Source organism: Erinaceus europaeus, chromosome 8, assembly GCF_950295315.1.
Source record: "Erinaceus europaeus chromosome 8, mEriEur2.1, whole genome shotgun sequence".
NCBI classification, from domain to species: domain Eukaryota; kingdom Metazoa; phylum Chordata; class Mammalia; order Eulipotyphla; family Erinaceidae; genus Erinaceus; species Erinaceus europaeus.
In genome coordinates, this window is record NC_080169.1 from 79,616,941 (window position 1) to 79,629,249 (window position 12,309).

General features: G+C 47.0%; 1 protein-coding gene across 4 annotated transcripts in view; it reads right to left on the reverse strand.

The window, feature by feature from the left end:
- IMMP2L (inner mitochondrial membrane peptidase subunit 2) overlaps positions 1 to 12,309 on the reverse strand; it is a 777,851-nt gene that overhangs the window by 19,328 nt on the left and 746,214 nt on the right. The gene's annotated exons all lie outside the window — the stretch shown is intronic.

Genomic DNA, 12,309 nt, shown 5'->3' on the forward strand with positions numbered 1-12,309 from the left:
AATCAAACTCCCTGCTTAGATTGACTTTCTAATGAGCCTGTCTGGGTGGAACAGTGGCCTTGGAGAAGCTATAAATTTTAAAAGAGCTCATCTGAGAGCAGAAGGAGATGATGGAGATGGCGGGGAGTGAGAAGATGCAGAAGAGGGAGAAGAGGATGATGAGTATGGCATGCAGGCAGAAGATGCAGAAGAGGGAGAAGGAGATGATGGAGATGTTGGCAAGTGAGAAGATGCAGAAGAGGAAGAAGGAGATGATGGAGATGGTGGGGAAGCAGAAGATGCAGAAGATGGAGAAGGAGATAATGGAGATGGCCTGGAGGCAGAAGATGCAGAAGCCATGTCCAAGAAAGAAGCAATTATATAAATCAGAGCTCCTTTCCTTTCCTGTACCACCCAAAGAAAGAATTTTGGTCCACACTCCCAGAGGGAGGGAAGTTGTTGTCATTGTTGGATAGGACAGAGAGAAATTGAGAGAGGAGAGGAAGACAGAGAGGGGAGAGAAAGGGAGGGGAGCAACTTTTTTCACCACCTGTGAGACACTCCCCTGTAAATGGGGAGCCAGAGGCTTGAACCAGGTCCTTATTCTGGTCTTTGTGCTTTGGGCCACTTACAATGAACCCGCTGTGCTGCCACCTGACTCCCCTTCATAGAATTTAGAACATCCATGGTGATAGGCATAGAGACAAAGGGAAAGATAGACATCTATTGACCAGCTTCACTGCTTATTAATCATCCCCTGAGAAGGTGGGGAGCACTTGACCTGAGAGGAGAGAAGGTATACAGGATTTCCCAAATTATTTGTGATCATATAACCCTTTTTCCTCTGGTGTTTAGACTCCTCTCACTCTCATCAAGCTGTTTTATTGCATTTATTGGATTTTGTTTTCAATCTTCCACATAGTGTTAGCACTACAAATGTCCCCTTTAGAACCAATGAAACAGCCCCACCTCCCCTCTACTCTCCCCAGCTACCCCCCACCCCATGACTTCTAACTTTAGGTGTTGATTCCTTTGTCATTCTGTTTGTTGATTTTTCTTTCCCACCCACTGCTCTGATGTATCCTCTGGAGATGCTGAAGTTTGAACTTGGGAGCTCAGAGTCTCAGGTCAAAAGTCTTTGGACCATCAGGATGTTTCCCCCAGTTCCATGAAGTCAGGTTCACAGGCACTTTGTTTCTTCACGCATATGTGGACAAACATGGCTGTTGATTGACAAAAGGTTCCCCATAAAGGTCCCCCCTATTTATTACACACATAATTTCCTCAATGCTATCCACATCTTCCAAGTGGGAGCAACACAAAGCTGTGTCCAGAGTAGCCAAGTCTGCCAAAAGTTATCTTTGAGTGAGGCATCCTTCCATTTCCTGGGAAGGGAAATCCATTTCCTGTGGGAAATCAGCCCCACAGAGCACCTGCAGTGATTTGGGGGCTTGGGGGAGAAACAGGGAGCAGAGGTGCCAAGAGTCTGTCTAGAGAGACCAAAGTCCCTGTTGCACAGTCTTGGGGTGAGGAGTGAGCGAAGCCCACTGGTCCTTCCTTGGTGTTCATCCAAGTGAGAGCTGAGTGCCAGGACCTTTCAGGGGTGCTAGGCCCAGCACAGTGCTGTGAGTGGGGGGGTTTGTTGCCAGCAGTGCCTGTATGAGGGGTGGGTGGCTGGACTGTGGGTAGGTAGCACCCAGTGACTTGAGCCTCCTGTACAAAGAGGAAAGAGCTGACTGGGTCCAGGTGGAGTGAGTCTGGGTCAATCCAGGGCATATGGCTGTGTTTGGAGTCTCCATAGCAAAAGCTGAGTGTCTGTCCTTGGGGAAGGGAGGGAGCACTACTCCTCCCAGTAGGCAGGCAGGTAGGCAGGCTGGAGCAGAGCTGGTAGGGTCCTGTGTGTCTTCAAGCTCCATGCCCTGGGCTGCAGGCTCCCTGTCCTTGCTGTGAGCTGAGGTTGATGCAGCATGGTCCCCTGCAGGTCATCAGCGCTGAGTCTCCAGGCTGTGCAGAGTCAGTTGGAGGCTTGTGGGAGAAATGGTCCAGGCCTCAGGGTATAGATGTTCATCTGAGGAGTCTGAGGAGTGAGAGTGCTAGTGGAAGAGGCACCTGCGGGCCTTCGGTCGAGGCCCAGGCCACCAAGGGCATGGGGGGGGGCGGGTGCCAGGAGAGAGGGCCCAGACTGGGAGGAGGCAGAGGTCTGAGCGCTGAGCTGGGGGGCAGATGCTGAAGGTGAGCCTGCAGGCTGTACTTGAGAGCCAGACCCGGGGAGGAGGAGGGCAGGTGGGAGTCCCCGGTGGTGGCCCCAAGCCAGGGCTGTGTGCTGTGGGGTCCTTGCAGGTGGCATGTCTGAGCTGAGCGCTGTGGCCTGGCTGCACGCAGGAAGCTGCGAGCAGACACCATGCAGAAGTTGAGGGTGTGGGGGCCTGCGGGCAGCTGCCAGTGCTCCTCCTGGACGGACACCCACGGCCAGGTGGCGCCTGCAGCGGTGTTCTAGGGGCAGCATGTGGCCCAGAGCGCCCAGGGCTGCACCCGGAGGCAGCCCCCGAGGCCACTGGCCCTGGCCCCTGCCCTCTGGTCCACGGAGCGCAGGTGGACATCGTTCAACACCGGCACCAGCTGGCCTGGCAGAGACACCTGCGTCACCGCGCTGGGCTTGGGCTCCACCAGCACCTGTCTGTCTCCCAGGGGCACCTGCAGGCCACAGCCCAGGGCCAGCTCCCCACGGAGATGTGCAGCATGGCTGTCCGGGGCTCCTGTGGCTCCTGCAGTCTGGGCGCTGGCGGCATCCGTGCTTCTGCAGGCTCCTCAATGCGGAGCTGCTTGTCCACCTGGGGTCCTGCAGGCTGGGCTTCCTCCCAGGGCTCCAAAGAGGATCCTTAAACTTGTCCTTGTGCTTTGGAGAACATGCGCTTAACCCCCTGCACTACCGCCCAACTTCCAGCTCTTTCATTCTTAGCAACAGGTAAAGGAAACAATCTGGGATTTGGCCTGAACTCTCTGGAATTTGGTCTTCCGTAGGTTCCCTAGAGATCATCCTGTCAGAGCCTCCATTTGCAGAGCTGAGGTCTAACCTTACTAAGCTTCCATTCCTTCCCAGAATTGAACAATGCTTCTCTCTCTCTCTCTCTCTTCCCCCCCCGGGTCTTTTTTTTTTTCTCTCTCTCTCTTCCTCCTCCTTCCCTTCCTCTCTTTCTCTCTCTCCACACACCAGTCCTTGCTGTTTTCCTCACTCCCTTACTCTCATTCTCACTATCTCCTTCTTGATCTCACACTAACCCTCCCACCTCTATAATTTTCTCTCACAAAATAAATAAGTAAACACATGCATCAATTTTTAGCAGTACCAAATATTTCTGGGTCTAAGCTCTTGGGATCAGTGAGCCTGTGAATGACTGGAGGTTAGTGGAGCTGGGTGTCTCTATAGGTTAACACCCACCCATGTGGACACTAAGCTGTCTTTGAAGGGCCAGGTCCTGCATAGCAGCCACCAACACAACTCACCAGGATAACGTGCCCTGCCCCCTCCCCCACATTACCTCACAGAAGAATCTTGCATCTTAGGTGTAAGTCAATGTTAACTCACCAAATAATTTTTTAAATATAATATTTTTACATGTATTTATTTATTTTCCCTTTTGTTGCCCTTGTTGTTTAACACTGTTGTGGGAATTGCTGTTGCTATTGTTGGATAGGACAGAGAAAAGTGGAGAGAGAAGGGGAAAATAGAGAGGGGAAGAGAAAGACAGACACCTGCAGACCTGCTTCACCACCTGTGAAGCGACTCCCCTGTGGGGAGGTGGCGAGCTGGGGGCTTGAAAGGGAATCCTGACTCGGGTCCTTGTGCTTTGTGCCACGTGCGCTTAACCCGCTACACCACCAGCGGACTCCCACTAATAATTTGTTTTTTAAAGATTTTATTTTTTTATGAGAAAGACTAGAGGAGAGAGAAAGACTCAGACATCACTCTGGCACATGTGCTGCCGGGGATGGAACTCAGGACCTCATGCTTGAGAGTCTAAATCTTTATCAGTGCGAGGACTGGAGGTAGTATCCCAGCTCGAGCCCCTGGCTTCCCACCTACAGGGGAGTGACTTCACAAGCCGTGAAGCATGTCTGCAGGTGTTTGTCTTTCTCTCCTCCTCTCTGTCTTTCCCTCTCTCTCCATTTCTCTCTGTCCTATCCAACAATGACAACATCATCAACAACAACAATAATAACTACAACAATAAAACAACAAGGGCAACAAAAAGGGAATAAAAAGTAAATATTTCAAAAAATACATCTAAGATCTTCATGCCTGTGGCTTCTGTCTCTGGATTCTCTGGGGAAAAATGGGGGGGGAAAGAGGGGTCTGCAACTGGCCGGGGTGCCATTGGCTGGAGCTCAGGTCTGAAAGCAACCTGACAGGGAAGGTTGTTTCTGCCTGTGGCTGGATGGGAACTCAGCCTCTCTCTAGTGTGTCAGCCACATAATCCCCACCAGCCCACTAGGGGTCCTACACTATGCAAGCTAATGCTGATGTCCTGTCTCCCAAAGCTACTCTGCACCAACTTCAGATTTCAGGAGGGCTGATGCAGTAACTCTTCCTGGCTTTTGCTCAACTGTACAGTCATCATCCTCACCCCCACACTCTTTTTTTTATGTTGGTGGTTTTCTTTTCTTCTCTTTTCTTTTCTTCTCTCTTCTTTTCTTTTTTGTAGCTTCTCAAGCTCCTTTTAAAATTCTTATTAATTTTATTTTTTGTAATTATACTTAGAAAGAGATAGATACAAAGAGAGACCAGAGCACTGCTCAGCTCTGGCTCATGGTGGTGCAGGAGATTGAACCTGGGACCTCAGACCTCAAGCATGAAAATATTTTGCATAATCATTATGCCATTTCACAGTCGTTGTTTTGATTTGGTTTATTTAGTAGTTTTTATTTTTCTGAATTTCACTGGAGTGTTAAATGGGGGCAGATTTCCTTCAGATGCCTATGCATATCATTTTCTACTAAAATCATGACCTGAATGACTAGAATTTCCCAGTCCATATAATTGGAACTCATTTAAAAACCAGTGGAAAACCTCTAGGGATGCAGAGGTTACATAGGCTGAATATGGGCCCCAGATCAAATCGATAGGGTCTACAGTCAACAATATTTATACACCATTCCCACATTGGTGAGCTACTCTCTTCCCTGGTCTAGCTTCCTAGCCCTTTTTCCAGCCATGACATCATCACCATAGACAATAAACTGGGTCCACCTGTTTATCAGATGTCAGGGTCAGTAAGGAAAGCAAGAAAGCAAGAAAGAAAGAGAAAGAAAGAAATTAAGGAGAAAAAGAAAACTAGTATAGTCATGGGCTCTTCAGAATATAACTGAAATAGGCCTACTAGCTATTTACCAAACAGAGACACCCCAAAATCGACATCTGCAAAATTCCAGCCTATAGGCTCATGACTAGTCAACAGTTTCTTTGGCTTTATATGTTAACTCTTCTTTCAGTCAACAGGTTCCAGATGCTCCTATGAGTCCAACTGGACTTCCCTGGTCAGGCAACCCCACCAATGTGTCCTGGAGCTTTGTTTCCCCAGATCCCTACCCCATTATGGAAAGAGAGAGGCAGGCTGGGAGTATGGATTGAACTGCCAATGCCAGCATTCAGCAGGGAAGAAATTACAGAAGCCAGACCTTCTACCTTCTACACCCTATAGTGACTATGGGTCCATACTCCCCAAGGGATCAAGAATAGGAAAGCTATCAGGGTAGGGGATCAGATACCAAGTTCTGGTGGTGGGAATTGTGTGGAGTTGTAGCCCTCTTATCCTATGATGTTTGTCAGTGTTTCTATTTTATAAATAAAGATTTTAAACAACCAGTTGAAAGAAACAAAGCTTTATTTATTGACTTCAGTCCAATTTCACAGTTGTTGTTTTGGTTTGGTTCTAAGGAATTAATTTAATTAATCTGCACATCTTACTTTGAGGCTGCAGTCTGCTATGCCTAAGCTATGCTACTTGGTTGTTCCTTAAGCGAGTTTGTTTCTTTGGTGGGTGAGTTGGCTGGTGATCCAGAAGAATGCTGAGCTCTGCCTGACGGTCTTGGGATAGCACCCAGCTGGGCATCCTAGGCTCACATGTGAAAATCTTTTCCATAATCACCCTGACTTTCCCATGCCTTATATGGCTGATTGACTTCATAGAAGTTTCCAGGGTGCATGGTTGAAAATCTACATGTATCCTATTCCAGGATGTGGTACTGTGGATAAAACACTGGAGTCTCAGGCATGAGGTCCTGAGTTCAATCTCTGGAGCCCGGGTACCAGAGTGATGTCTGGTTCTTCCTCTCTCTTTCACTCAACAAGTCTCCCAAGGAATCAGTACTTGACTGGAAACATCTGGGCACAGATGTTAATGACATCGAGTTGGCCATTAAATGATCAGCTCTAGACTTCTTCACCCAAGCCCCTGACCTCTTCACACCACTAACTCGTAATTGGCTGTGGAAAGGCTGATTGCAGGTTTACCTAGTTCATGTTGTGGTGGGCTTTATCTGCAGTACAAGTAAGAGTGAAAATCCTATAATACCTGACCTCCATGAACTTACTTAGCTTTTGAGTGACTGAGGGAAGTGTAATAGGACGTAGGTGAGGAGGGTATCTAGGTCTGAATAGAAACTTTCATTAGGAACTTTATGGTGTCTTTTTAGGTCTTTCTACTTGCTTGCTTCATTTATTAACTCACTGCAGACTATTGTGCAATTTTACTTCAGGTATCTGTTTTGCCCTAATTTATGGACACGTGTTCTTCTTCTAGCATTTGCCCTTCTTCCATAGCCAGTCAACAGCGTCAGATTGAGCCTGATGTAAAGTTTCGAGACCTCCTTTGAATCTGGAGAGGTGGCAGTCGTTGACTATGTGACTCTGTAGCCGCAGGGGCAGTTCGGGTCATCTCTGGCTCCCCAGCGATGGAACATAGCGGCGCACGTGCCATGGCCTGTTCGATAGCAATTGAGGAGAGCCCGATCATAACGTGCTAGGTCAAAGCCGGGTTGACGCTTGCAGGGGTCTGTGATGAGGTGTTTGTTCTTTACCTCAGCTGACTGCCAACTCTGTTTCCAAGAGACTGGAACAGAGAAGTTCAGTGTAGGCGTAGGGGACCAGATTGGGTGACGAGACGTCAAGCGTTGGACAGGGTGGGCAAAGATATCCACGTATATTGGCAGGTCCGGTCGAGTGTAGATGTGGGAATTGAACTTAGATGATGCCGCATCCCGACGAATATCTGGCAGGGCTATGTTGCTAAGAACTGGCAGCCATGGAACCGGGGTGGAACGGATGGTTCCAGAAATTATCCTCATGGAGGAATATAATTTGGAATCGACCAAGTGGACATGGGGGCTACGGAACCATACTGGGGCACAGTATTCTGCAGTGGAATAGCATAATGCCAGAGATGATGATCGTAGTGTGGAAGCGCTCGCGCCCCATGAGGAGCTGGCCAGTCTTGCAATGATGTTATTCCTCGCGCCCGCCTTTGCTGCAGTTTTTATGAGATGTTTGTGAAATGACAGAGTGCGATCGAGAGTAACACCAAGATAGACTGGCTGGGCTTCATGCTGGATTCTCGTATCGCCAAGCTGCACATGGTGTAGATGGAAGACAGATGATACCGTTTTTGCAGTGCTAGGGATTAGTCGCCATTTTTTACAGTAATCAGATAGCAGAGACATGTCTTTCGTGACTGTTTCCTCGAGGATGTCGAACTTGGATGCCTGAGTTGCACACCAGATGTCATCAGCATAGATGAACTTCCTTGAAGAAGTTTCTGGGAGGTCATTGATGTAAATATTAAATAGCGTAGGAGCCAGAACAGAGCCCTGGGGGAGGCCACTTGAGACAAGTCTCCATCTGCTAGACTTGTCACCCAGATGCACCCGGAATCTTCTGTTTTGGAGAAGAAACGATATAGTGTTGGCCACCCATGGAGGCAGGCATCTTGAGATCTTGACCAGGAGACCACGGTGCCAGACCGTGTCATAGGCTGCTGTGAGATCAACAAAGACAGCACCCGTCTTTAAATTCTTCTGGAATCCATTTTCAATGTAAGTTGAGAGGGCCAGGGCTTGTTCGCAGGTAGATCTTCCTGGGCGGAAACCAGCCTGGGCAGGTGATAGGAATTTCTCTGTAAGATGAGAAATACATGACAGAAGCAGCCTCTCAAGGAGTTTGTAACACACGGAGAGGAGAGAAATTGGTCTATAGCTGGCGGCCAGTGTTGGGTCTTTCTTTGGTTTCAAAACCGCTATTACCTTCGCACGACGCCAAACTTTGGGCACACGTGTTCATATGGCCTATCTCACGGGATCTGTCACTGGCCATCTCCATCAGGAGCCACACAATAGACCCCTTTGTGAGCCCGCATAGGACCTTGCCCTCAACGAGGATCAACAATGGTAGAGAATGTTCCATCCTCTGAAGAGAGGCTGGACAACATACTCTAGGCTACACCTGAGGAAGATGGGTCCTGGTATTGGGGCAGCTTGGAATGTTCCTACTGATGGCCACAGATTGTGAGCTCAGACCTATAAGGATGCGATGGTCACATAGGTTCCTAAGGTGAATCTGGGCACCAGGACAAATCGATGGGGTCTACAGTCAACAATATCTATACAACTTCCCCATATTTGGGAGGTAAACTCTTCCCTGATCCAGCTTTCAGGTTCTTTTTCTAGCCATGACACCATCTCCCCTGACAATAACATGGCTCCACCTGCATATAAGAGGTTAGGCTAAAAACTAGTGTAGTAATATGTCCTTTGCAATATAACTATAATAAGCCAACTAGCGATCTTCAAAATGGAGATGCAGATGGTCATGGGATGATGTTGATAGCAGTGAGACAGAAGAGGGAGAAGGAGATGATGCCTATGTCAGGGCAGAAGAGGGTGAAGGAGATGCTGCCGATGGTGAGGAGGCAGAAGACACAGAGGAGGGAGAAGGAGATGATGCTGATGGTGGGGAGGCAGAAGACGCAGAAGAGGATGAAGGAAATGATGGAGATGGCAGGGAGGCAGAATATGCAGAAGAGAGAGAAGGATATGATGGAGATGGCAGGGAGTGAGAAGATGCAAAAGAGGGAGAAGAGGATGATGTAGATGTTGTGCAGGCAGAAGATGCAAAAGAGGAAGAAGGAAATGATGGAGATGGCGAGGAGGGATGAAATGGAGAAGAGGGAGAAGGAGATGATGGATATGGTGGGGAGTGAGAAGATGCAGAAGAAAGAGAAGGAGATGATGGAGATGGCAGGGAGGGAGAAGATGGAGAAGATGGAGGAGACTATAGAGATTGCAGAGAGGCAGATGATGCAGAAGAGGTAGAAATAGATGTTGGAGATAGTGGGGATGCAGAAGATGGAGAAGGAGATGATGGAGATGGCCGGGAGTGAGATGATGCAAAAGTGAGGGAAGGAGATGATGGAGAGAGCGGGGAGGCAGAAGATGCAGAAGAGGGAGAAGGAGATGATGGAGGTGGCTGGGAGTGACAAGATGCAGAAGAGGGAAAAGGAGATGATGGAAATTGCGGGCAGGCAGAAGATGCAGAAATGGGAGAACTGCATATTCAGTAGAGAGGGGAAGAGTATGATGGACACCTGCAGACCTGCTTTCACTGCCTGTGAAGCGCCTCCCCTGTACATGAGTAGCCAGGGGCTTGAACCAGGATCCTTGAACCAGTCCTTACGCTATCTCCACAAGTGGACTCCATATATTGCTCATGGAATATAAAATGATACAGTCACTTTGGAAATAGTTTGGAAGACAGTTTCAAAATGGTACGTACAACTACACTCTCAGGTATTTATCCAAGAGAAACTGAAATCATAAAGTCAGATATGTGGATGTTCACAACATATATGTCATAATGGCTCAAAGTAATTAATTCCCATCAACAGATGAGTGTATAAACAAGCTAGTCTATTCACATAAAAATTAAAAGTTCAACAGTTTTTTTTTAAAAAAATCTGTTGGCATGCACAAGTATATGAACAGGGTAGATATCACAGCAATCGACACTTCTCTCAGGCTTCCAGAGGCTGCAGAGGTCACAGGTTCAATGTTTGATACCACTTGTGCCAAAGCTGAGTAGTGCTCCGGCCTCACTCTACCTCCTCTCCACCCTGAGCCCTTGTTCATGAGAAACAATACAAAGCGAACCTCACATTGTATAAGCAAATGAAACCAGACCAAAAAAAAAAGTACACATTAAAGGACTCTATTTATATGAATTTTTTAAAAATATTTATTTTATTTATTTATTTATTGCCCTTGTTGTTTTATTGTTGTAGTTATTATTGTTGTTGTTGTTGTTGGATAGGACAGAGAGAAATGGAGAGAGGAGGGGAAGACAGAGAGGAGGAGAGAAAGATAGACACCTGCAGACCTGCTTCACTGCCTGTGAAGAGACTCCCCTGCAGGTGGGGAGCCGGGGATCAAACCAGGATCCTTATGCCGGTCCTTGTGCTTTGTGCCACCTGCGCTTAACCCGCTGAACTACAGCCCGACTCCCTATTTATATGAATTTTTATAGAAGAAGTAAAACTAGTCTGTAGATAGGGAAATTAGATAAATCAGATCAGTGACTGACTTAGGGTAGCATTCTGGACAAATGACTTAAGGAAAAAATATTAAGCACATGGATACATTTAGGGTAATGGAAATAGTCTACATATTCAAAAGTTGATATTAACTCCATAAATATATGTATTTGTCAAATCTCATTGACAAAAATTAGACTGTATGCATTTTATTGTATTTTTATTAAATGTATTTATTTATTCCCTTTTGTTGCCCTTGTTGCTTTTTGCAATTGTTGTTGCCGTTACTATTGTTGTTATTGATGTCTTTGTTGTAGGATAGGACAGAGAGAAATGGGGAGAAAGGGAGAGAAAGATAGACACCTGCACACCTGCTTCACCACTTATGAAAAGACTCCCCTGCAGGTGGGGAGCAGGGGCATCAAACCGGGATCCTTACCAACGGGTCCTTGAGCTTTGTGCCACATGCAGTTAACCCGCTGCATTACCACCTGACTCCCTTATTTTATTTTTTATATTTTCATTTATTATTGGATACAAACAGAGAGAAATCAGGAGGGGAGGGGAGATAGAGAGGGAAAGAGACGGAAAAACACCTGCTGCCCTGCTTCACCACTCGTGAAGCTTTCCCCCTGCAGGTGAGGACCAGGGGTTTGAACCCAGGTCCCTGCACACTGTAATTTATGCACTTAATCAGGTGCGCTACTGCCTGGCCCCAGACTACATGCATTTTATTATATATCAATTATACTTACTTTTGAGGTTGTGCTCCACCACTAACCCACCTAACTAGCTCAATTATTATTTTTTATATTTATTTATTTATTTATTTATTTTTAATTTTTCTTTTTTCCCCTTTTGTTGCCCTTGTTGTTTTATTGTTGTTGTTGTTATTTATGTTGTCATTGTTTGATAAGACAGAAAAAAATGGAGAGAGGAGGGGAGGACAGAGAGGGGGAAAGAAAGTTAGACACCTGCAGACCTGGTTCACCGCCTGTGAAGCAACGCCCCTGCAGGTGGGGAGCCTGGGACTCAAACTGGGATGATTTTGCAGGTCCTTCAGCTTTGTACTATGGGCGCTTAACCCGCTGCACTACTGCCCAACCCCAGAATATTTATTTGCTTATTTCTTTATTTATCTATTTTCTCTTTTGTTGCCCTTGTTGCTCTGTTATTATTATTTTTATTGTTGTTATTAATGCCATTGTTGTTGGATAGGACAAAGAGAAATGGAAGGCTATGGGGAAGACAGGGGAAGAGAAAGATAGACACCTGCAGACCCACTTCACCGCTTGTGAAACTACGCCCCTGCAGGTGAGGAGCTGGGGGCTTGAACCGGGATCATTATGGGGGTCCTTGCTCTTTCTGCCATATGCACTTAACCCGCTGCAATACCGCCAGACTCCCAGTTAATTATTATTTTTATATTTTTATGAGGGGGGAGAACCATGCCTCCATCTATGAATTTCCACATAGCTCTGCCTTAGTGCCCTCATATATGCTACTGAGGATTGAAACCAAGGCCTCATGGATGGAAAACATGCTCTAACCACTGAGTCACATCCCCAACCCCAATCGCACTCCCTGCTGGGTATCTGGGTTGCATCTACTTTTGACTATTGAGAATAAACTGTTGTGACAAATTGGGGATAGTAACCCTTTGTGTCTGCTTGTGTTTATATTTCATTTCAGGACCTACCTGAAGGGAGTCTTAATCCTAGTGTCACCCACTTGAAAAACGGCTACCACAAGG